Here is a 27,900-nt window from a genome sequence, read left to right on the forward strand (position 1 = left end):
AACCTTTCTTCTTTAAGAGTTTACAGTCAGACTATAGGCATAAAACAAGAAAACACTTATGTGCAACAGAATGGAAGTATGTGTGAGAAAAATGAAATTAAATAGTTAAAGGATTATGTATTTTGTTCAATTACGTAGGATTTTATTTTATTTTATTTTATTTTATTTTATTTTATTTTAGCACATTCTGGGTACCAAAATAAGATGGGCACCAAAATAAGAAACTACATTTTCTTGACTGCTGCTAGCAAAACAAATTTGATTAACATATGTCCATGAAGACTGCAGTTTTAGGTAAACTAATTATTTCTTTCAGATGGCAGTTCTCACTGTTAATACATTAAATATTAGAGGTGAGGTTTATCAAACAAATCAGTTTTAAACTAGCTCTGAAAGTCCAATTAAAATTCCTCGAGTTGATGATAAAAACACAATTTTGAAAGAAGAAATACTAGCTCATTGCTAATGCTTTGAAACTGATTCTTTGAAAATCCCCATAGTATTCTGGGACATGTCTAAAATCCTTAGGAGGTATTTACACATACTCCTTGTCTGTAGCTGTGATAGCACCCATGTTAATATGGCTGAATAAGATACCATTGCAGCCTGACCATTTTATTTTCTCTCTCCCAAATACATATGATAGCTTTTCTTCATTGTTATCTCAACAGGCAGGCATTTAACTATCAACCTGGTTCAGTCAAAACAGTCAGGTAACACTCAGCAGTTTAAACTGTAGAACCTTACTAAGTCAACCAAAAGGTTAACTTAGTTTAGACTAAGAGAGGCTAGAAAATAACTACAGGAGCATATGGATAGAAAGAGACACAAGAATCTTCAAAAGGGTCAAAATAATAAGGACTGAGGTGAATCACCCACCATGGGGGTACGCAGTAGGAGATTTAAACATAGCTTTATCAACCCATGTGAAGCTATGGTAAATATCTGTAACATATCACCAGATACACTTCAAACTGCATAGGTTTTCTTTGTTTGCTTGTTTTTCTTTTGTGTTTTATTGCTAATCAGTGGCCTACAGTAGCCTAGGAGCTTCATGAAGGCATATGAGACAGGTTGTTTTCCACTCATATTTTTTGTTACTTTGAAAAAGATGGGCTCCACAATGGGCTTTATATCCTGGACTTCAGGAGGGCAAACCTTGTCCTCTTCAAGGATTTACTTGGTAAAGTACTGTGGGATAAAACCCTAGAGTGAAGAAGGGCCCAAGAAAGCTGGTAAATATTCAAAGTTTTCCTCCTTCAAGCTCAAGTAATGCATCCAGAGGAAGTTGGGAAAAATGCCAGGAGTCTTGCATGGAGGAACAAGGAGCTCATGGCCAAACTCAAACACAGAAAGAAAACCTACAGAATGTGGAAGCAAGGACGGGTAACCTGGGAAGAATGTAGAGAAATGGTCTGAGCTGCCAGGGATCAGGTTAGGAAAGCTAAAGACCAGATAGAATTGAACCTGGACAGGAACATTAAGGACAACAAGAAAAGGTTTCTACAAGTATGTCAGTGATAAAAGAAAGACTAAGAAAATGTGGGCCTGAAGGAAATGGGAGACCTGGTTACCCAGGAGAGTGAAAAAGCTGAGGTACTGGATGATTTCTTTGCCTCAGCCTTCACAGGAAAGTATTCTAGCCACATTGCCCAAGTCAAGGAAAGCAAAGGTGAGGAATGGGAAAATAAAGAACTCTACCACCTAAGGTGAAGGTGAAGTTTGAGACAATCTGAGGAACCTGACTGTGCACAAGTCCATGGAACCTGATGAGATTCATTTGAGGGTACTGAGGCAACTGGCAGATTAAGTTGATAAATGACTCTTCATCATATTTGAAAAATTATGCTAATCCAGTGAAGTTCCAATTGACTGGAAAAATGGAAACATAACCTCATTTTCAAAAAAAGATAAAGGAAAACCCAGTGAACTACAGGTCAGCCAGTCTCACATCTGTGCCTGGCAAGATCATGGAGCAGATCCTCCTGCAAACTATGATAAGCCACATGGAAAATAAGGAGGTGATTGGTTGCAGCCAGCATGGCTTCACTAAGGACAGATTGTGCCTGGAAAATCTGGTAGCCTTCTGTGATGGAGTTACAGCATTGTTAAGATAGGGGAAGAGCAACTGGATTTGTGCAAAGCTTTTGACATTGTCCAAACAAATATCCTTGTCTCTAGATTGGAGAGACATGAATTTGGTGAATGCACTGCTGGGTGGATTAGAAATTGGCTGGATGGTCACACTCACAATGTTGCTGTCAATCGCTCAATATCACAGTGGAGACCAGAGATGACTGGTGTCCTTTAGGGGTCTGTGAAGACCAGAAGGTCAATTGTACCCTGGGCTCCATCAAAAGATACATGGCCACCAGGCTGAGGGTAGTGATTCTTCCCCTCTATTCTGCTCTCATGAGACCCCACCTCATTACTGCATTCAACACTAGGGATAATCAGAAGATGAAGATTATCAAAGAACTGGAACAGCTCTCCTATGAAGACCATATGAGAGTTGATGTTGCTCATCCTGGAGAAGGAAAGGATCCTTATAGTGGTCTTCCAGTACAGGACACCATATAGTGACCTTCCAGTACTTTAAGTGGGTACAAGAAAGATGGACATGGACTCTTTATCAGGGATTGTAGTGATAAGACAAAAATAATGTTTTTAAGCTAAAAGAGGATTGATTTAGGTTAGATAATAGGAAGAAATTCTTTACTATGAGTGTGATGAGGCATTATAACAGGTTGGCCAGAGAAGTTGTGGATGTCCCCTCTCTAGCAGTGTTGAAGGCCAGGTTGGATGAAGCTTTAGGCAACCTGGTCTAGTATCCTTGCTGATAGCAGGGGATTGGCACTTGAATCTTTAATGTCCTTTTTAACCCAAACCATTCTATGTTTAAACGATTCTATGGCAAGACAAACATTGTCAGGTATTTTCTGCTATTTGGCATTGGTGTTGAACAATACTTATTGGTCATTTTTTACAGGCCTTATATCGCAGTTATAATTAATTTTACACTGTAGACATCCACAGACACATAATCCAAAAAATCAATTATGACACAGAAGAGGCAATATTTTGATGTTTGTGACCCCCTTTGTGGCTGAGCTATCCCATAAAATAGCTGATAGTTTAAATTTTACTAAGAGAGTTTCTTAATATAGAATGTTCTATTTTCAATGTTTAGCAATTTACTTGTGTTTCCACTCAGATAGTGTTACGTAATTTCCTATTTATAATTCTCTTTTCACTTAAGAGATTGTGGAAAGAGGAAAGATAAATTAGCCTGAGCATTGGTGAATAGTTTCTGATCCATATGTAACTGTGAAACAATCAGGTTTTCTCTGCAGCAGTTTCTGTTTGGTTTGTTGTTTTGTTTATTTGTTTGCTTGTTTGTTTGTTGTTTGTTTGCTTGTTTGATATGTTCTACTGAATTATTAAAAAAAAAAAAAAAAAGAGGCGGAATTTTAATAAGGGTGAACCAAATACTCACATGTACCTCTACCACCAGTATAAACTGAATATGATAGACGTAGAGAGTTGATGGGTTTAATATTAAACAGTCGACTTTTTTTTTTTTCTTTTCCATTCAAGATTTTCATTATTTTGTATATCATGGTAAGCTACTTATAGTACAATGAGATCTATATTTCTTGAAATAAGATGGTTTCAGTACTTTAAAAAGTAAATGGAGGAAAAAAATGTTTTATTTTGGAGGAAAATAAGGTTATGCTTTCTCTTCAAAAAGCAACTGAAGTCTAGGAGAAATATGTCAGTATTGGAAACTCTTGGATGGAAAATAAAAATTTAAATTCCAAGAATGTGATATTCAAGCTCTTCTGCTTGAAATGTCAGTGCCAACAGTCTATATCGAGCTGGACTATTATAAAGAAGTAGCTAAATAGATAGGATGTCAAGTGGTAGGTAATATGAAAAAAAAATACAGTAATGCACTATTGTTTTTATCAGAAAGGGAATATCACAGAAATGGTTGTTCAAGTTTGAATAACACTGGAAAATTTATACTTCTGCTTAAAATAAAATCATATGGTTATGTGCCAAGCCGAAATAAATTATGGAACAGTCTGATATGGATATAACAGTAAAAGAAGCTGAAAAGTGTTCTAGCTTAGTAAACAGCCTATTAATTGAAGCTACTATTTCAGTAAGACATAATATCTCAGAAGACGCTCTGTAGGTTAGCTCAAATTGAATTCATCGTATCTGTTTCTGTTATACATGTCCATGTCTTCTTGCTATATGTGTGCGTGTTTTGAGTATTCTTGGTGCCAAGAGATAAATCTTAGCTTTTGCTTGTAACTGAAAGCGAATACCTTGTCTCAGTAAGAAAGCAGCTACTCTCACATATGTCTATGTGAGATAGAAGGCAATGTATCCATCCAATTTTATCCATTGTGTCTTTTAGTGTCATGATACATAGATTATTAAAATCTATGTCCTTCATTTTGGTTCTCAGAAATGTGGTTTGTGAGCCAACACAGGTATAATCTAAATATGAATTAAATGCATTGGTGAGGCTTTATGCTATGCTATTGCACTATACTGTTGCATATGCAATAAAAACATGCAAAGACTAGGGAACCTGGCATTCCTGTCATGTTATCTGAACATGGAATAATGCGAGCTTATAAAAGCCTATATGCCAAATATTAGCCTATATCAGATGACTTTTTCCCATAAAATTTAGAAAAACATATATAATAATTTGTTATATATATATAATAAATTTGGAGGGAGATTTTATATATATATATATTTCCACTTTAGACTCAGTGTTGCTCAGTAGCATAACAAATTACATTGATTTAATGGTTTGTGAAAATATACTTTTTTTCTTATTTTTTCATGTTTAGATGTCATGAAAATTCTTTATATCAGTAGTTTGAGGCTTAGTTGAATGTTGTGTCTATAACTACAGTACTTTTCACTCTTTCATGTTTCATAAGATGTTGCTTGTTAATTTCTGAGTTTCTGAATATATTTAAAAAATGAATGAGTAAATAAATAAACAAGTTAATGGCCCATGGGAACAGAGAACAAAGGTGTCACAGTGAAGGATGCAGAGTGCAAATTCATAGAAGTATCCATCTAGCTGTCAGCTGTTAACTGCTTTTTCACATGTGAGAAGTGATATTCATATCTGCAAAATATTTAGAGATTAAATACTCCTCATATATTATTTTTTGCATAAAATAAAATGTATTCATACTATTGAAAAATATGATCTTGTTACACTTTATCTTATCAAGTAATCAGCTTGAACTGCCTGAATTTATTACTTACTATCCATTGTATAACATTTTAACACATGTATTTTTCTCATCTTCTATTCTGATGTAGGTAAAGAAGTTTTGATTAAAAGTTATAACTTGCATGTTAGCATGTGAATTAGGTTGATATTCTTAAATTAGCACTGACATATTCAAACCAGAAGTGGGTAGTCTAAACCAGTATAGGTTACAAGAACAGTTTGACTTTTCTTACCAAGACTACTTAGTAAACATAGGCTGTTGGCTTGACAGAAGTCAGTGCTAATGCTCTCTGGAGTAGGGCTAAATAACGGTACCTGACAACTCTTCCCTGATGATTTATTTGTTTCTATTAGTGTTTTTCTATAAAATTAAGACTTGCCTGCAGACTGAGCCATTAAGGTAAAAATATCTTCAATTCCTTCTGCTTTTTGCTCTGAATTTATTAAAGTGCATAAGGGAATATGAATGAAAATTATATTTGCAGTGACTATTTCTAACACAGATGTGTTTGTTTGTTTGTTTGTTTTATTATAATCTTTTCAGGTGTTTAATTCTGCAGCAAAACATTATTATTGATCAGGTTTCTGCACAAGTATGGTCTGTGGGTTTTATAAATTTTAATTCTGCAGGTAATTTCTACTGCCAATTAAATGTTGGTATAGATATACTGACAAAACCAAAACTATTTGCTATTTACGTTGTAAATTCACACTACTATGCTAAAAGGATACTTAGGTCAAATTCTGTAACTCTACACAGGTGACCGACTTGACATTTGTCTCCCAAGACAGACATGATTGTCATATTAATCACATATTGGAAGTAATTTATTAGCTTCATAGATCAATAATAATAATCAGTCACCTCTAATCAATTATAAATTGTTAGCAATTTAGAAGTAAAATTTGATTTATATAAATAAACTCATTGCTTCCACATAATCGAGGCAATCATGAAAGCTGTATGTAATCTATATATGAAATTAAAAAAGCTATAAATATGGAATAATTTGTTCTTGAGTTTTGTCAGCTCTATTCTCCACAGATACAATATAGCCAAAGCTTTACTTGACACAGAAATTATCTGTTTCTCCCTTACATGGGATCCTGAACTCTCGTTCTGATGTATGCCATCAATGTATGTTTAGTAATCCATATCTTGACAGGATCATGAAGTTCCTTTTTTAAAAAAATAATAGTTTTTATTTTGAAATACAGTTACTGTGGATTTTTTTTTCCATATATGGTTCATTTCATCTTTCTGGAACATAACTACTAGTAACACTACACTAATTTGACCTTTATTGTATGCAAAACAAAACATGACCTTTTAGCCATGCAATTATAGTTTTTATCATTTATATATAGAAAAATAGGCAAATAGGTTATCTTAAAGCATCACTATGAAATATCTATAATATATTAACAAATCTTCTAGCTAGATAGAAGTCACAAAATCTATTTTTTTATTGTCTCCAAAGATATTTTCTATTTTTTGAAAAAGATTATATGTTTGAGTAGTGTATGGAACTGCTAAAATTGGAGATTCACAGAATCACAGAATTATAGGGGTTGGAAGGGACCTTGAGAGATCATCAGGTCCAACCCCCCTGCCAAAGCAGATTCCTCAGAGCAGGCTGCCCAGGTAGGCATCCAGACAGGCTTTGAAAATCTCCAGAGAAGGAGACTCCACAACCTCCTTAGGCAGCCTGTTACAGTGCTCCGTGACCCACATTGTGAAGAAGTTCTTTCGCATGTTGGTATTTCCATGGTTGGAATTTCCTGTGCTCCACTTTGTGGCTGTTACCCCTTGTCCTATCCCCACAAACCACTAAAAAGAGGATGGCCAAATCCCTCTGTCTCCCACACTTCAGGTATTGATGAGATCCCCTCTCAGTCTTCTTTTCTCCAGGCTGAACAGACCCAGGTCTCTCAGTCTTTCTTCATAGGGAAGATGCTCCTGGCCCCGTATCATCTTTGTGGCCCTCCACTGGACTCTTTCCAGGAAATCCTTGTCTTTTGTACCAGGGAGCCCAGAACTGGACACAGTACTCCAGGTGAGGCTTGACCAGAGTAGAGGGGGAGGATCACCTCCCTTGATCTCCTGGCCACACTCCTTTTAATGCACACCGGGATCCCATGGGACTTCTTGGCAACCAGGGCACACTGCTGGCTAATGGTCAACCTGTCATCCACCAGGACCCCCGGGTTGTTCCCCTCAGAGCTCCTCTCCAGCAGGTCATCCCCCAGCCTGTACTGATACATCATGTTGTTCCTTCCCAGGTGCAGGACTCTATGCTTGCTCTTATTAAACCTCATTTGGTTTCTTCCTGCCCTCTCTCCAGCCGGTTCAAGTCTTGCTAAATGGCAGCACAGCCTTCTGGTGTGTCAGCCACTCCTCCCAGATTTGTATGATTGGTGTACTTGCTGAGGGTGGACATTAGTCCCTGATCAAGTTTGTCAATGAAGATGTAGAACAGGACCGGACCCAGCAGTGACCCCTGGGGAACACCGTTAGTCACAGGTCTCCAGCCAGACTCTGTGCCTCTGATCACCACCCTCTGAGCTCGGTCAGTCAGCCAGTTCTCAACCCACCTTACTGTCCACTCAGCTAACCCATACTTTCTCAGCTTTTCTAGTAGGATGTTGTGAGAGACAGTATCAAAAACATTGCTAAAATCAAGGTAGATGACATCCACTGGCAGAGACTTGTGATGTAAGTGAACAAGCTCAATACAGGACAGTACAAAAAAAAAAACAAACAACAAAACAGAACTTGCAGTAATAATGTCAAATGGAACTGGGATAATCCTGAAGCATAAGCATATTCTGGGGCTGAGTTAACCTCTACAGAAACCTGCACTCTGCTGTGCTTTTCATTTTTGGTTAAAACAACACCCTGTTAGGTTCCATAGACTTGTGTGTGTCAAATTAATTTATATGTTCCATAGCATGTACATCCTCCACTGAAAGTAAGTTTTCCTTGGTTCTGAGTTTTTATGTTTCAGGGCTTAGGATTCCTGAATCTGATTTTACTACTAAGGAATGAAGCAAAAAAGACATTTAATATCTTGTGTTTTTCTGTTTTCTTTATGACCAGGTCTCCTACCCCACTCAACAACAAGCCCATGTTTTTGTCAAGCCTTTTTTTTTGCTTGTTTCCTAGTCTTCCTTTCTTGTACTTCATGCCTCTCACTAGATTCAATTTTAGATGGACTTTGGTTTTCCTAATCCTATCCTATATTTAGGTGGTATCTTGATATTCCTCCAGGATCACCTGTTTCTTATGTACCCAACATATGATTCCAATCATCATCTTCAAGTTTCAAAATGTGCAACCTCCTAAATCAAAATAAGTGAATTCATATACTTTCCTCCCCTCCATTACCAGATAAAAATCTGAGTAGAATCATAGAATCATTTAGAATATAATTACAAACAGTTGCATTATTTAGTTCTGACATACTTTTTTTTCATGATAAGGCTTCCTTTAATTTACAAGTAGTGCTTCAGGTGTAAAGAAAGGTGAATGAGAAGTTGCATCAATGAATAAATTGCACAGATAGATATGAACAATTTCACAGACTGAATAGTATGACATCATATGCAATGTACTCATATTTTCATATACTTCTTTCTAAAAGAAATAAGATACTTACTATTTTAAACAGTGGCTAACTAGAATGTATTTTAATTTTCATTTACAAAGGTAAATGTGATATTTATTTGCTTGGAAAGATGTAAAGCAATATTAATATTTTCTATATTACCTTCCACTGCTTTTTTAAGATACCCAGATGACCTATTTGCTTCCTTAACCAATGATTGCCAAGAGTGTTCATGAGCAATTAAAAAAGCATATGAGGATTCTGTATGTCTTAAAATGATAGAGCATGCTACTGAAACATTCTAATAACTTTATTCAGCTGAATACTATCTAGGCATACCTTAACTGCTTTTCTCATACTCTGAGGACACAACACAATATATCTCTCAGATTGCTTACACTTTTGAAATCTTTGTTAATTAAGGAATATAAATTATTTTTACTTGATTGAAGATTTGATCTTTAAATTCAGGAGTAGTCAGCTATGTCAGTCAACATTGCTTAGATATGCTTTGGCAGTGTTTACTTAATTCTCTGTATACTCTTTTTTTTCTTTTCTTTCTTTCTTTCTTTCTTTATTTATATGGGCCCCTCGCTACAAGAAGGACATCGAGGTGCTTGAGCGGGTCCAGAGAAGGGTGACGAAGCTGGTGAGGGGCCTGGAGAACAAGTCCTACAAGGAGTGGCTGAGGGAGCTGGGCTTGTTCAGCCTGAAGAAAAGGAGGCTCAGGGGCAACCTTATTGCTCTCTACAGATACCTTAAAGGAGGCTGTAGTGAGGTGGGGGTTGGTCTGTTCTCCCACATGCCTGGTGACAGGACGAGGGGGAATGGGCTTAAGTTGCACCAGGAGAGTTTTAGGTTGGATGTTAGGAAGAACTTCTTTACCGAAAGGTTTGTTAGACATTGGAACAGGCTGCCCAGGGAAGTGGTGGAGTCACCATCCCTGGAAGTCTTTAAAAGACGTTTAGATGTAGAGCTTAGGGATATGGTTTAGTGGGGACTGTTAGTGTTAGTTCAGAGGTTGAACTCGATGATCTTGAGGTCTCTTCCAGCCTAGAAATTCTGTGATTCTGTGATTATTTATTTTATTTTTATTTCTTTCTCTCTGTCCTGGTTTCAGTTAGGACAGAGTTAATTTTCTTCCTAGTAGCTGGTAGAATGCTATGTTTTGGCTTAGGGTGAGAAGAGTGCTGATAACATGCTGATGTTTTAATTGTTGCAGAGCTGTGCTTACACCAAGCCAAGGACATCTCAGCTTCTCACTCTGTCCTGCCAACGGGCAGACTGGGGGTGAAGCAAGAGCTGGGAGGGGACAGACCCAGGACAGCTGACCCAAACTAGCCAAAGGGGTATTCCATACCATCTGACATCATGCTAAACAATACATAGGGGTGGCTAGCTGGGGTGAGGGGGCTGGACTGCTCGGGGTTAGGCTGGGCATCGGTCAGCAGGTGGTGAGCAATTGCATTGTGCATCACTTGTTTTGTACACATTATTAGTAATAGTACTATTATCATTGTTGTTATTATTGTTATTATTATTTTCCTGTCTTAATAAACTGTCTTTATCTCAACTCACAGGCTTCACTTTCCCATTTCTCTCCCCCATCCCCAGAGGGAGGGGTGAGGGTGAGCAAATGGCTGTGTGGTGTTTAGCTGCCTGCCGGGTTAAACCATGACACTCTCTCTCTCTCTCTCTCTCTCTTTTTTTTTTTTTTTTTTTTTTTTTTTGGAGGGGGGGGGTGGTGGGAAAGGTGCATCCTAAGGACAAGAAGGAAGCTGACTGTATTTTTCCTGTTTTGACAATCCATTTTAAATACTCTTGAGCAGATCACATGGCCCGGAGTTTCATACATGTTTGATGATATGATGTGTTTCTCTACACATCCAGTCATATTTCATGTGTATGGTCTGCCTTCTGAAGAATATCTGTGTGACTATTTCACAGAAGTTGAGATTTTATAGAAGTATACAATAGACATGTATTCTGTCAAAATATAGAATGAGGGATTGAGTCAAATGAGCTCTTTCTTATGACTTTATTATAGTTTGTATCACACTGATTTAGGACAATTCAATATAATGATTTTTCCCCCAGATCTCTGGTTTATTTTGAGTTACAGATATTGCTGAAAATTAAAACTCAAAGTAGTTAAGCATTGCAAAGTGCATGACACTATGAGGAGGATGGGATAACTTCTGTAAAATAATTTCTGCCAAGAAAGACTTGAAAACTCTGTATCCTCAACAGACAGAAAAGTCAGAAAACAGAGGTATTAATGTATGAAAAGAAGAACAAAATTAGTACTATTAAATACAGTGACAAGAAAGGTACCAGATAGTATATCTATATGAATGCTGAAAATCTAAGGAATAGGTAGGAATAAAGGAATGGAAATATTTATTCTTAAATGATGAAATCAGTAATATCAGACACGTGACCAGAGGAGGTCTGACTGGTTAAAGGAACTGGCTAATGTAATAAATGATACTATAATTTCTTCCAATTCATCAAGAGCCAAAAGACTGCCATACAGTGTTAGATCCAATGGTTGACCATTGGAAGAAAAAGGTGTTTCTTAGATATGTCACCATTACTGCAGAGAAGCTGAATGAATTATTTGCTTTTGTGTATAGTATCAAAAAAATACCTTTAGGAAAAATTTTCAGCAGGAGTTGGCTGAGCCAAACTGAAGTAACTATTGAAGAGTATGAAGTATCTGAGTATATGAAGTAACTCTCAAACTGAAGTAACTATTGAAGAGGTTATGTTGTAAAAAGACAAAATGAATGCTATCATATTACCCAGGCTGCATATATTACCCATATGAAAGTGTTTTAAAAGCTGAGAGTTAAAATAGTTAATGGCTATGGGTTGACTTTTCCTTTACACTTTTTTGTTACCTGAAGATTGGAGGGTAGCAAATGTGACATCAATCTTTAAAAAAGGATTAAGTGGATCTGGAAAACTGTAATCCTGTAATCATGGCATCATTACCAGAAAAATTAGTAACATTTATGAAAAAAGATAAGGTTAGAATGCCTGAAAGCATTCCTGAACACATACTACCAACAATACCTATAAGAATGTTCTCCTTTCCACATGTTATTTTTGGTGAAGAGAAATGTGTTATAACTTTTTATTTCAAAATTCCAGAATCCTAAGTTTTCATTTTAAATTCTGAACTGTATGTAGGTGCTAGAATTCTTTTTCCCTTCCCTTCCCTTCCCTTCCCTTCCCTTCCCTTCCCTTCCCTTCCCTTCCCTTCCCTTCCCTTCCCTTCCCTTCCCTTCCCTTCCCTTCCCTTCCCTTCCCTTCCCTTCCCTTCCCTTCCCTTCCCTTCCCTTCCCTTCCCTTCCCTTCCCTTCCCTTCCCTTCCCTTCCCTTCCCTTCCCTTCCCTTCCCTTCCCTTCCCTTCCCTTCCCTTCCCTTCCCTTCCCTTCCCTCCTCTTCCCTTCTCTCCCCTTCCCTTCCCTCCCCTTCCCTTCCCTTCCTTTTTTTTTTTGAGAATGTATTCTTTATCAGTTATTCTTTCCTTTATTAAACCATCAACTGTAGCATCATAGGAAACTTCATAATCTTGATAATTTATAGTTCTTCCAATTCCCTTTCTTCTTACAGTGATGGCCCTTGTATTTCAACATAAGCTAAGGAAGCTATCAGTAACAATAAAACACAAGACTCTCTTTGTGCCAAGTCATGTCAGTATTCAATGGTATGTCTCCCACACAGTATGTCTCTTCCTGTGATCATTAGGAATGTGTATTTCCTGCAGTGCTTATGACAGGACTGTGTTTATCATTATAATATATATATATATATATAATAATGATATAAAGATATAATATATATATATCTTTGAAGATATATTTATATATATATGAGGAAAGAATATATTGTATATATAAAGAGAGATTATTAAGGAGACATAAATAAGGAATATATATATATATATATATATATATATATATATATATATATTCCTTCCTTTCATTTAACCTCCCCATGCTAACTCTTTCATCTGTGTTTTTCTGAATTGATAATGGAATTCAAGTAGAAATAGAACAGACATCCTTTTTAAGTTAGTACAGCAGGGAAGTACAATTTCTGACAAATTTCTGTGGGACATTAGAATAAACTTCTCTATGTTACTGATAATGGAGTACTGATTTGCACTTTTCCAAAGTAGTATAGGTCCACATGCAGGTACCTACATGCATGCAGTGTCAAATGTATCATAAACTGGGTAAAGCTTTGCAGGTTTAAGTAACATTTTTTTACCACATAAATGGTACTAATTATGTTTATTAAACAAAACTGTTAAAGGGATCTTTCCACATTTCAAGATCTGAGGTCAGAAAAGCATATAATACTTGTGCACTGCTATTCTGATGTAAAAATAGTAATACACTACATGTGTAACCTAAAAGATGTATCATCTGAAAGATAGATCAATATAATTTCTCCAAGTATTTCAGAACTGTGTTATCCAAACACAGCTGTATCCTTCACAGCTTAGAGAGATTACGTAAAAGTGATCAAAGGCTACACTGAACAATTGCAAAATTCTGGTGACATAAAATAGAGAAAAGTATATATCAATGAACGTATTTAACATCTATAAGAGATACGATTGTGCAGAGTGGACACCTAAAGCAAAACAATGACAATGTACCTTGAAATCTCATTCCAGAGATTTATCTTTTGCCAGTTTTAATTCAATAAGAAATTTTATGCACTTTTTGCTCATAACAGTACTAACATAATTGTGACTAATGACTAATAAAGCTGTGAAATATTTAGAAAGTGGCATTACAGACCATTGGACTGCAGAGAAGTAAGTGAACTAGGAAAAAAAAAAAAAAGTAATTTCATCTGTTTCTTTTTGAGAGGAGATTCATGATCTAGAAATTTACTTCACTGTTAATAAATGAAGCATAACCATTCTTTTTGGTTATGTCTCACAAAAAAAAGTAGAGTCAAATAAGCAAGATAAAAATGTTTTACATCAGATATGAGCAGGTATGAAGCTTTCAATGTCTTTAGCTGGCCTGCTAACAAAACAACATTCAGATGTATAGTGGATGAAGAAATCTCAAGTTTGCACCCTAACTTATAAGTGGATATAAGACCATGCATAGCTTCAAATGGTGCAACAAGAAGAAAACAGACTGAAGTGTAGAGCACAGAAACAAAAAGTAATCACCTGCCCTGAATAATTACATTAAATCTAAGAAGTAATTAAATAATTTATAGATTTTCACAGTAATTTTATACTAAAGACTGTACAGACAAAAAATGAATAAGAGATCCTTTCCAGATTTTAATTGTTGTCACTACCCTGAAATCAATAATTTTGATAACTATGCGGAGAAATGTCATGACGTAAATTACTTTGGATTACAGAACTGAAATTCAGTCTGTCTGGATTAGTTTATTGCCATAAACTAATTCCAACTTTTATGAACAACCAGCTCTGATCAAAGGCCTGATCAGCTATGAGGACCCAATAAAGGAAGGAAATAAATGAAGAAAGAATAACTAGAGATAACAATCAAAATCTGGTATTTATTGTGAAAATAAAATGTTTACTCTTAGCGATTGTTTCAACAACAGCATGGGATAATATATTTATTGTTTTTAATTTCTAAAAAAAAAATGACTTGGTTTTTAAATCGATAGCTCTGTGGAAGTCCTTAAACTAACTACAGCATACTGATGGTGATAGCCTAATGCTGTAATACTGGCAGTATACTGTAGATATAATACAATGTAAGAAGTTAAAATAAAGTTAATAACTATATTACCTCATTGTATTTCAAACTTTTTTTTACAGGACTTATTTTTTATTTTTTTTTTATTTTACAGGACTAGTTAAATCTGAAAATTGAAAAAAAAAAAAAAAAAAGACTTTAAAATGAAATGATTTTAAAATAGGTATAGAAATTGATGGAATGTTGAAAAATGAAAATGACGAAGACAATTGGAAGTAATTCCTGTATTAAGTACCACATATATTATAAGAACTAATAAAACTTACTCTGTAAGAAGTATTTTATGAAAAATACAGATAAAATTTCTATTTTATGAAAAATACACAAAATGTTTTCTGGTTAAGATAATGATATGTAATACTGTTAAAATCTCAGTGAGATAAATTAATTCCCAGAGAAAAATGTCGCTAAAAATAGAATTCAGGCCAGAATAAGTTTTTATCAGAGGAATTCCTGACAACTCTCCAGGAATAACATGAGGTTTTCCTTAAAACTGCTTCAAGGAAGCATTGTGAAAGTACCAAAGAATGAACATTAAAAAAATAAAAATAATAAAACACCTCTAATCTACAAGCAAAAAACACCTCTAATCTACAAGCAAATTTTTAATATTTGTTAAGGACTTGTCTAAAAAACAGGTATCTATCACCAATTTGTATTCTCTGTGATATTGCAGCTATCATCATAGTTAGGGCATATACCGCGTACTCATCTTAAACTGCTAATCTTGTGGGATTTTGGGACTTGTGCATGGCAGGAGAACTGGATCCAGTTTCAGACAGGAAATAAGGATTAAACAAAAAAAAAAGTATGATGAGAACAAACTTGCACAGGCTCCTCAGAGAGAACGTAAAGTCTCTGTCAGAGTTCAGCTGTCTGTCTGCCCAGAGTTGTCTTTCTCACCTCAAAGATGAGTCTTCTATGAGCAAGACACTGGACTTTAGACCTTCTGAGGTCCTCCCAGTGGAATTGTTCTTCTATGGTTCTGTGATTCTATGTATTTTCCTTATTGATGCCTGAAATTGAGACAATATGCTAATTAAATGGTTGAAAGCAACTAAATTACAGCTCAAATTAAATTAGTAAATTATGATTATTTCTGATGAGTATGCACAATGTTTTTAGAGATAGTAAAACAAAATACAGAATTTTTGATTTTTTTTATTTGATTATTTGATAGAAACAAAATGTTCTTATATTGCTTAATATGCTTCATCAGAATTATTTATAAAAAATTATACATAGGGTTCTTGGTGCTGGAAAGGCAAGGGTTTGTTATCAAAATATGCTATTTTCAGAGTGTTTCCATATCCATAGAATTTAGCGCGACAAAAAGTGGATTAGATCTATGATTCTCAGGGTGATCATAAACTTAAACAAGAAGCATAGACTATCTAATCTAACTAAACTCTAAACTAAATGCTGAATGACCAATGTCAGGAAAAAAAAAAAAAAAGCAAACAATTTTCTTTTAGAGAAAGATGTTGTTTCATTTCTCACAAATCAAAGATTCCTAGAGACAGATAAATACAGAGAGAAAGAAGAGTAATTTTTTTTTTTTGCTTTCTTACTTGTTTATTGTTGTTGTTGCTTTTATATAAAGAACTAAAATTAAAAACAAAAACAAAAAAATAGAATTGTTTTTCCTTCAAAGACAAAATCACTTGAAAGTTTTTTTTTGTCAACAACATTATCTGTGATACCATGAAATTGGGCCATCATTGCTATTATTTTTATCTGCAGAATAACAGTGGCAAAAAGCACTGAAACTGAAATAGTATAACTAACCGAAGCAATAGGAGTGTTAGAGTTTTAACCTCTGTAAGACTTGGTACATCCACCAGAAGATCAAAGATTTGATCAATTTCCAAAATTTCCAACACTGGAAACACATAATATTAATTTAACTGTGTAGATAGAGTAAAATAAGGTAAATATATCTATCCCATTCAAATGATAAGCTATTTCATACTGTAGATAGCATATTATTTAAAAAAGGAAGACAAAATGTTCACCGATTAAATATTGTAAACGTGCTAATGTTGCATTTTGCATTTGACTAATGGGGGGGGACTAATAATATGGAGGGGGAAAGAGAGATGGTGTATAAAATAAATAAGCAGATTAAAGCTGTAAAACTGCTAATTTTAAGTAATTTTAAACACTGAAGACAGCAAAATTTAATGAAGAAATATTGCTTTGAGTGTGAGTTACTAGTATGACAAGTGTCAGTTTCTAGTTTTGTTTATCATTTTAAAAAATGACAGTCTTCTTCGATAAAGTCAATTCTCAGCAATTAATCATCTGGATTAACAACAATGAGAATGTAGAGTTGTATTCTTATATGGATACCTATTCAGAGCTATAGACAAATGCTTTGAAGTTTTAGCTTAATTTAAGCCCTGCAGAGATGAAGATACAGAGGTGTCATCATTACTTCACTGACTTTGGATTTATTTCACTTATCCATTTCATCTACCCATCCATAAATACATAAATCATCACCTTTCACCTTTGATATCCTGTACAACTATGTAGAACAACCAAATTTAACAGATTAGCTACCATAAACTATGATAATTTTTTTTATACTATGAAAAACATTAGTATTTCCAGGAGATAGTTAATCTCCGTCTCCCTCCCTCCTACCCACCCTCCTTCTTTCTCTCTCTCTCTATATTTATATTTATAGATTTTGCCTGAACTATTCTGGTTTTCCACATATTGTATTCATACATGACTTTCAGTATTCTGTTGGGCTTTCTATCTATCATAATTTCTCACTACCTTTCTGTGGATACATAGGCTTTGGTTTAAGATTCGTTCTTTTGTCTGTGTTTAGAAATGAGTGACCGATTCAATATTTGGGGAATGAAAAGGGTAGCACGGACCTTTGATCTAATACGGGATGATGAATGACCACACACTGCTGGTTATTCATTAGGAAAAAAAGTGCAAGATGATTTAGTAACTACCTTAGAATAGAAGGATGAAATGAATCCTCACATTTGTTCACAGAATAAAAAAAAAAAAAAAGTGCCATTTCAAATACATTCTAAAATAAAAATTTGGATTCAAAACTATACGAAGGTGTTAGTATTAATGCAGAAATGTCCCAAAGTTTGTCTTTATTAACGTTTAATTTCCAGCGAATAGTAAATGTTTTACAGTATATGATAAGGAGCAAATAATCAAAATCCTCAAAAAAATAGTCCCAGATTTAGACTAAAAGTGTTTTGTTGTTACAGTTATCATACCACTGTTTCTAAATAGACAAAATATAAATGAAAAATTCATACACAGAGAAAGCTTTTGTTCTGATTTTGTTCTGATTACACTACAGTCTTGGGGCACAGTGGTTGGAAAGCTCTGCAGAGGAAAAGGATCTGGGGGTATTGTTTGACTTCTGAACATGAGCCAGCAGTGTGCCCAGGTGGCCAAGAAAGCCAATGGCACCCTGGCTTGTATCAGGAATAGCGTAGCCAGCAGGACCAGGTAGGTAATCATCCACTTGTACTCAACTCTGGTGAGGCTGCGCGTCGAGTACTGTGCTCTGTTTTGGGCCCTCAGTATAAGAAAGATATCGAGGCATGTCCAAAGAAGGGCTATGAAGCTAGCAAAGGGTCTGTAACACAAGTCCTAAGAGGAGTGGCTCTGAGGGAACTTGGATTGTTTAGTTTGGAGAAGAAGAGGCTCAGGGGAGATGTTATTGCTCTCTACAGCTACCTGAAAGGAAGTTGTGGGGAGCTGAGAATGGGCCTCTTCTTGCAGATAACCAGCAATAGGATCAGAGGGAATGGTCTCAAGCTGCGCCAGGGTAGGTTTAGACATTTATTCTCTGAAAGAGTAGTCAGACTCTGTGAATGGGTTGCCCAGGAAAGTGGTGGAGTCACCGTCCCTGGGGGTGTTTAAGGAAAGGTTGGACATGGTGCTTAGGGACATGGTATAGTGGGTGATATTGGTGGTAGGGGTATGACCAGACAATCTCGAAGGTCTTTTCCAACCTTAATGATTCTATGATTCTGGATGTCTGCCACTAAAAATAATGTTGACTGCAAAACAAATCCCAGCTTCCAGCTCAAAACTTCTTTTGATATTATTGACATCTACAGTAGGAAGCAAAGACTATAGGGAATAGAGGGTCTAAGTGTGAAAACAGTCAATTTATTTGTGTGGAAGAGGAATGACATAGTCAGGACATAGAATCACAGATAATGAAACACCAGGCAAGTGGCTGTGAAATGGGTCTCTGCTGCTGCTGACTCCACCTGCATCTTGTCAGAAGCCCTCAAGGGCAGCTCCCTCAGCTGCCTCGAGTGACCTTGATGCAGAAAAGTATGTGCCTGCCATGTTCGCCTGCTCCACAGCAGCATGCGACTGACTTGGAACAGATCACCTGACGAGAGTACTGATACTTGGAAGTCATATTTGCAGAAATCCCACACCTATACTCCTAGAGTATCTGGGATGAGGGTGAGGGGTAGGGGGGGCAAGCATGTTGAAAAAAGGTCAAAATAATTACAGAAACAAAAGCTTAATAATTGTTACTTAGGTTAAGTTTAGAGATTATTCAGCAACTCTTACTAACGCAATAGTACACGCTAGTGTCAAGTTTCTCTTATTTGTACACCACAATATAACATATAATGCTGTCAGTTAATTTCACAGCATAATTTCAGAACAGGACCTCTCAGCTGGTGAAAGTATTTAGAAATAGGTGCCTGAAATTAGGCACCCAAATAAGTCTTATCTTCATAAGTGTTGTGATACTCCTACAGCTCTTCTTAAGAGGAGGAGGAAATTTTACATGCCCTAACAGGCAATTCTGTGTTAAGTCAATTTTATTTCTAATGAGAGGTAGTTAGCAGTTTATTAAACCCTGAAGCAAGAAGGCTTTGTGTTTTGCTTGTTTATTTGATGGCTTTGTAGAACATATAACTGTAGAGGTTATTATCTATAAAATATTATTATCTATATGAAAGTTTAATCCTCCCTTTGAGTTCTGCTTGGTTTTTGCCACATTTAGTATCTCAATAAATCAGATATATTTGTCAAAAGAATGAAGTATGAAGAATTAAAAGGCTAGTGCCTTTTGTATGCTGTAATGTGTGAAGAGTGCCTGTACACAATGCTAGAAGGATGAGATCAAACACAAAGAACCAAAACGAAAAAAAGGTTGCTAAATGATGGTGGTTGTGATCTTGTGGGCATAACTGAATCCTGGTGAGAAGATTCCTACTAAATGGCAATAGAGATTAGTGCAATATCTCTCTCTAAAAAAAAAAAAAAAAAATCCTAGCAGACTACCAAGTAGAACTGGTAAGTGCCAGGGCAAATATCTATGAACTGGGTTACAAAGACTGGAAGCAAAACAGAAATGTCACTGTGTGGTAGATATAGATAATAAGAAAAGAAGAAAAAGAAAACAAGGTCTGTTCAAACTAATGTTTGCATTCTCAAAGACCCAGGATATTTTTGATACTTCAGAACAAATTTTATTTATTTATTTATTTATTTATTTTTTATTTATTTAGGACATTCAATATGGAAAGTCTTGAAAAAAAATGAAAGAAACTCTAATATTATATTTTTGAAAAATAAAAATGTCTTGTATCTGTGTGTGCCCATTATTCAAACATCTGAAATTTGCTCCAATGGAAGTGACAATTAACAGTACTATTGTATCTTAATTTGTGTCTTAATTACAGCATAAAAAAGATCAAAAGCTGTTAGGAAAAAGTAAGTCATAATGATAAAGAAAAAACAAACAAACAAACAAACAAAAACAGATGTCTGCAGAACAGTATGAAGAACAGAGACCAGGGAATATGTTTTAAAAAATGGCTGCTGATGGACTTTGACTAAATTAAAATAAGTATTTGTAAAGAAGCAGGAAACCACAGAAGAATAATACAGAATCATAGTGCCAGGAAAGACTTCAGCACATCATTTTTTTTTTTCTATTATTTTTTTCCTATTTTTTTTTCATAAAAAAAGTTTTCTGAATTTTAAATATAAAGAAAACACAATGAACATTTCATTTACCTGTTGTAACATTTACCTTTCCTGAATCAGTCTCTTTGAAAAAGAATGTATCTTAAAAATAACTTTGATCATATTTTTAAAATTCAGATCTCAACAAGTAAAGTAATTAATTGTCCATATGTAATTGAAAATTATACCTAGTGTCATGGTTTAACCCGGCTGGCAGCTAAACACCACACAGCCGTTCGCTCACCCTCCCCTCTCTGGGACGGGGGAGAGAAATGGAAAGTGAAGCCCGTGAGTTGAGATAAAGACAGTTTAATAAGACAGGAAAATAATAATAACAAAATAATAATAACAATAATAATAATAATAATACAATGGTGATAATAGGAAAGTAATAATAATATGTACAAACAAGTGATGCACAATGCAATTGCACACCACCCGCTGACCGATGCCCAGCCTAACCCTGAGCAGTCCGGCCCCCTCACCCTGGCTAGCCACCCCTATATATTGTTTAGCATGACGTCAGATAGTATGGAATACCCCTTTGGCTAGTTTGGGTCAGCTGTCCTGGGTCTGTCCCCTCCCAGCTCTTACTGCACCCCCAGCCTGCCTGTTGGCAGGACAGAGCAAAAGGCTGAGATGTCCTTGGCTTGGTATAAGCACTGCTCTGCAACAATTAAAACATCGGGGTGTTATCAGCACTCTTCTCATCCTAAGCCAAAACACAGCATTCCACCACCTACTAGGAAGAAAATTAATTCTGTTCTAACTGAAACCAGGACACCTAGCCACTGCTTTTAAGAATATAATTCAAGTAGAGTTTGCCTTGATTCAGAAATATTAAAATTACCATTTACATTATTTGCTTGTGACCAATTTATGAAAAGGCCCAAGATCATTAAAATCTAGATCTAGCCTGTAAATCGTGATCTTTTTTCTATTTTATCACTTCCTAGAATCTTAATACTACTATACTTTAAACTAATAATTATACATTTACTTCAGATCATTAACAAGCATATGAATTACAAATGCTGAAATGCATGTTTTTTCAATCATTTATTGAGAAATTATAACTATTTATTCATTTATATGAAAACATGGTCTCCTCTGTCATGGAAAAATAATAAGTTTTAAAATATTTAAATCAATATATGCTGCTGTCCTAATAAGATCAGATAATATTTGAGTAAAGCAAGAAAAAATATGTTCTATATATATTTACCAGCATGTATGTCACAGGAAATGATCATTTATCTAACAAAAGATGAAAAAAAGAGGAAATGGAAAAAATGTGGGAAAAAAGTACTTGGTTTTGGTTGAAAAAAAAAGAAAAAAAGAAACATCAGTGCCTCCAAATGTAGGCAATTATAAAACAAAATTAATATTCAAGATTCTGTTCAGTTAAACAGTTGTACATTGTTATCATCTTTCCAGTTGTCATCCAGTTTGGGAAATGTAATTATCCTGTTAGGCATTCTGAGCAGTCTGCCACAGGGTGAAATGTAAAGCCCTCAAAGAATAAAAGTGACCTCAATAGATCTGAGGAAAGGAAATCTTTTAATTTATGATTATTGAGCAGCTAGCTCATATTCCTGAAATTGTTTTACTCTCCAGAATGAAATGAATTTGATGATGCAGAGAATAAACAACTTTGCAGTCCCTCTGGCTAAGCTTATTACTTCATGTGGTGCAGCTATTATTAACAATAGCAAAAAAGAATGCAGAATACATTAATTGGTTCATCTGGTCTATTGTCAGAAATGTGCTCTTTTTCTTCACCTCCCCTCCTCTCCCCTCTCCTCCCCTCTCTTCCCCTCCTCTCCTATCCACTGATGTAATCTTTCATTATTTTTTTTTAAATGTATGTTGGTTATTTTCTCTCATTCTATCTTCATTCTATTCATAAGTTAAATGCAAGAAATAACAAATATACTCCTTCTTACTTTCTATTTTATAGCTGACTATATGATAAACGCATGCTTTGATTTGCATTTCCTTCACCTATTTTTCTCCTATATTTTCCAAATAATGTGAATATTCATTTAAAGAAGAAGAAGACAAAATAATAATTAATTTAAGGACAATAATATGTGAAATATTTATATTTCATAAGGCTAACTATGGAAAAGGTTTCAGTTTACTATAAAGGCAAGTGACTTCTCATCTTAACTCTATACATATATCTGTATGTAGATCTGAAGAATTACTGAAATTCAGTCATTCTGTTTCATTACCACAGACCTGAATTTGAAAAATAGTATTTTCTCTGGAATTCATTTTTCATTTTTCCTATTTCCAGCTGGAGCCTACTGCTACAATAATATATATATATATATATATTATTTTTTTTTTTCTCCGTTTGTCAGTTTCTCATCATATTGATTCCCCGTGTATTTGACCATTTGACCATGACATATCAGTAGGCATCTCCTTTAGGTCATTTAAAGTTTGATTATCAGTTGAAAGTGTTCACTGAAAGTAGAATTAACAAGGCTTCCAACATGCACACACATGCACACGCACACACACACACACACACAAATCCTAAAGACTGTTGTTTCAATATTCAACCCACTTATTAGTTTTATTGCTATTGTGGTGGCAAGTTAAACTTTCACTGAATTACAGAATCATTTATATGAACATAAAATATTTCCTTAAGTATACTGCAACCAAGGGAAAACGTGTCCAACTCTTTTTGTCATCCATCATATTAATTATTAAGTGCTGCCTCCCTCACTGCAAATGGCAGGTAGCCATTCTAGATGGCAGGAGTCTCTAAAATAAAAGATCAGAATTGCTCATGTAGAAAAAAAAAACAAAAAAAAAACAACAAGGTTTCATTAAGATCTGTTTCAAAAAAAATATTTGGTGGAAGCATTAACATGGTAACTGATGAATGATTAGATACATAAATCAGAAAATTGGAATCATATCATCAAAAATATTTAGGGGGAAAATATTTATGGGCTGCAGTAGCTTAAAACTGGAAAAGGTAGAAGCAAGGATCATATAGATGAACCACCTATATGATCTGTAACTAAAACTACATGATACCTTTAGTCTACCAGAGAAAAACCCTAGGCAATCCCTGTATTAGCAAATAATTTGGCGGCATAGAATCAGACCAATGAATTCTTGCTTCTAAGTCCCTCATATCTACATAATTTGTACTTTGGTGGTTTTATATCAAATTATATTTAGTCTGGTTCCTAAGACTGAACAAACATTTGGGCCAAAGAATTTCAAAGCTGCTCTGGGTGCCTCTACTTGAGGTGGGATTTTGGACAATATGACACCCGAAGGTACCTTTCACCCTCAACCATTTTGTGATTCTATTATTATGTATGTTTTACAGATGGAAAAGTAGGTCAAGAATTTTATTTGGGATGACTCTCTGTGGCAAAATGGTTTTCCAACGGGTCAAGTCTTTAGTTTTTAGAAAAGAATGAATTAGGTGTGTACCGAGTTTATGTGGCAAGGTTTTGGTAGCAAGGGGGGCTTCAGGGGTGGCCTGTGTAAGAAGAATTCAGAAGCTTCCCCATGTTAAATAAGGGACAGTTTCAGCCAGCTTCAAAGGGACCTGGCACTGGCTAGAGCTGAGCCAATACGCAATGTTGTTTGTGCCTCCATGACAGCACACTTAAGAACGGGAAAGTACTGCAGCACAACAGCAGTTGGGAGAGTGAGGAGTGAGAACCAGCCCTGCAGACACCAAGACCAGTGCAGAAGGACAGCAGGATATGCTCCAGGCACAGAGCAGAAGTTACCCTGCAGGCTGTGGAGAGGCCCCTGGTGGAGCAGGCTGTCCCCCTGCAGCCCATGGGTCCAAATCCACATGGAGCAGATCTCCACACCGCAGTCTGTGGAGGAGCCCCCGGTGGAGCAGGTGGATGTGGCCTGGAGGAGGCTGCAGCCCATGGAGAGCCCCCACAGGAGCAGGCCCCAGGCCAGAGCTGCACCCTGTGGAGAGGAGCTATTATTTTTTATTTTTCAGTTTCTCAGTTCTCTAGCTTGTTAGTAATGTGTAATCAGTTACATTAATCTCCCTATCCTGAGTCTGTTTTGCCTGCAATTATAATTATTGAGTGACCTCCCTGTTCTTATCTCAATCCTTGCAACATTTCCACTGTATTTTCTCCCCCTTTCCCTTTGAGCAGGGTGGTTGTGGTGAAGCTCAGCTGTCCGTATGAGTAAAGCCAACAAAAGTTGTTAGGGTTTAATTAAAATGTAACTTGGTGTGGTGTAATTGGAAACTGTCATGTGAAGGAGGTGATGTGTTTGGGTCCTTTATAGAAGGATAAACAGTCATTTGACAACTTTAATGTTTTTCTGTGCAATTATGTAACAGACAAAAAAGGCAACAGCTTTACCCATGGGACCCATAACTCAGGACTACCTGACTATTTCCATTTCATTCATTTGTTGACACTTCTTATGGTCATGCCAGAATCTTTGGATTATGTTTGATATAGAGATGTTGTTTGTTTGCTTGTTTTAATACAATAGCATGCATACAGACACAGAGCTTGAAAATGTTTGTTTACAGGGTTCATGAACCACTGGTCAAAGCAAATGACCTTGGAATCTGAAAACATCCTCCAGCCAAGCAAGCAATATTGGATTTGTGTCAGGAGCACAAAACATTTAAAGACAAATAATAGAGGATCGCAGGCAATTCCAGCATAGTGTGTATGGACATTATAGCAGCTCTTAGATTTACAACATCACAGTTCTATTTGTGTGGGCATAAACCAGTCAAGTTGTTCTACAGCAGGTGTCATAATCATTTTACAGGGCATTTAAACAAGAATATGCAACAAGGACACATTTTCCCTAAGGAAAGCCATAAATAAGAACAACCACCATTCCCCTTGTCCCCTCCCTCCCGCCCCCCCCCCCCCCCCCCCCTTTTTCTTTTGATTTTTAGGAAAGAGTAAAGGGCATTTAACCTGTCAAAACAAGTTCTCTTCTTTGTATTTCATGTTCTTTACTGTGCTATATAATCACTGATTGTTGAATGATTCCAGTGTTTTTCCTTGAATACCCTTGCCTAATAGGCCATTGTATACATTTATTATTCTTCAGACACCCAATTGCTTCTTAAAGTCTACATAGTATGAATTTATTTTGATTTCTGTGTATGCTAGTTTATAGTGCTATCAGTCAGGTGGATTTAAAATTATATAATTTCTTCGTGTTGTTTAAATTATGTCGTCATTAAACTGATGTTTATTTTCATACTCACGTGCATAAAAGAAACTGAGTAATTAACTGAAGTGATATATTCACAACATAAATGGTAAACTTACACACTGACAAAGAGGATACTGCAAAGCTAAGTGTTAAAAGAACTCAGACCTTGGGCCTAATTCTCCTTTGGCCGCCTGTACAATGAATCAATAACTTAATTTTTCAAGTGCTCATCTTTCTTTGGGTTACATACAGGTAACATTGATAGTAATAGCTTGCTAAGCAATGATATTGAAGTCATCACCTGTTCTGCTGTGCCAGGGAAGACAAAGAAACACACTGTTGGAGATTTCTTTTTTTAAAATTTCTTTTATTATTATTATTATTATTATTATTTCACTGAGTATGTTAAGTTTGGAGTAATTCACAGAAAAAGGAACTGTGGCATTAGATAAAATAATTTAAAACATTCATTTATTTGGAAGTACTTTAAGAAAAAATAACGAGGAAAAAAAGAGAAAAGAAGAAAGTCCTGGTGCAGTTATTTCCTTGTATCTAAATTTTATTTCTTTTATTTATTTATTTATTTATTAAAAATCATATGCTTGGTCATCCAGTTAGGAAGAAGTGTGCATTTCAGACTTTATGACAGAGTTTCCTTGTATCTATTTCAAAATTCACTCAACCAGGCACCTCAGGCAGATTACATAACTCATGCAGCACTTCCATGTTTTGTTCTTTTTCTTAGATAAAAGATAAAGGTTTTTGTGACTAGCTGGACTTACTCCCCTTTCAGATCTGTGAGAGTAAAACCTTACTATTCTCCTTGCAGAAAAACAGGAGACATTAACCAGAAAATAGATATTCATACTACTACATTTTTTTTTGATTGTTATTTGTCTCCACTCTCTTTGCTTCCTTGGATTTAACTCAGGTAGGGTAAAATACATAATAAATAAATAAATAAAATAAATAAAATACATAAACCAAATCTGAAATAATTTTGGAAATCAGTGAATGAGTTCTCACGTATTCATTGGGGTACTACTAGAGTACCACTCATAAAGACAGTCTTCAGTAGCATCCTCAGAATTCTTAGTTCAAGTTTCAGTTATCATCCAAATGATATTCAACTGGTCTGCCTGATTTTACTTTACTGCTTCTGAATTCAGGTAGCACACATGCCTAAACAGATCTTGCCTGGGAGAGCTTTCAGGGATAGCTGCTAAGTGGCCATTTCCTTCTTTATTCTAGCATTACTTATTTTCTCAAATCAAGTGGCTTAAACCTATATTATTTACAAATTTTTGTATAATGAATTTGTTTAAGGATAAAAGCTAGGTGTACCCTTTCCTACCTAAGTGCTATCATGGATCATGTTATTTGATTTAGTGTTCCATTTCTCACACCAGGAAGTTTTCATTCTTCTGAGTGGGAGGAAGGGAAACAAATTTTAGCCTCACCTGTAGACCTCTTGGTTGGTGAAAGATGAAAGGCTGACTACAGTGAGGCTTATGGTTTTCAGTTCTTGAATGACCGGTGCAACATATTTTTAGCTATTACTGGAGATATCTTCTCCTCAAACAGTGCTTAAAAATGAAGAGAGGCAAGTGCATTCTGCTTTGAAGCTTTTTTTTTTTATTATTATTATTTTTTTTTATTTTTATTTCCAGCTAAGTGCACTCTCACAATGTCAACCACAATGGACTGACACATTGAAATAGAATATAATCTAGTGTCTACATTATAATTAGGCTTGCAGAGGAAAATGGGGAAAACATTTAGCAATGTCCATAAAAGTGTATACCAATTACATATGATGCTTAGATTTTGGATCATGACTTTTTTAAAACACAGTTCAAATGCCTACTGTCTTCATAAATTCATGTTTTATATCTGACCCACATCTACTGGGTAGCTATGTAACCTTCTTCTCTGTGGTGTGTGTTTAAGGCCACAATGCATACAGATGTTCCAAAGTGGTTTGGGTTTAGGAGTTAAAGGTCTCAGTTGTAATTTCTGATGAGAATTGTTCAGTTAGTACCAAAAATAA

The sequence above is a fragment of the Aythya ferina genome (genome assembly GCF_964211825.1).
Source record: "Aythya ferina genome assembly, chromosome: 1".
Taxonomy (NCBI): Eukaryota; Metazoa; Chordata; class Aves; order Anseriformes; family Anatidae; genus Aythya; species Aythya ferina.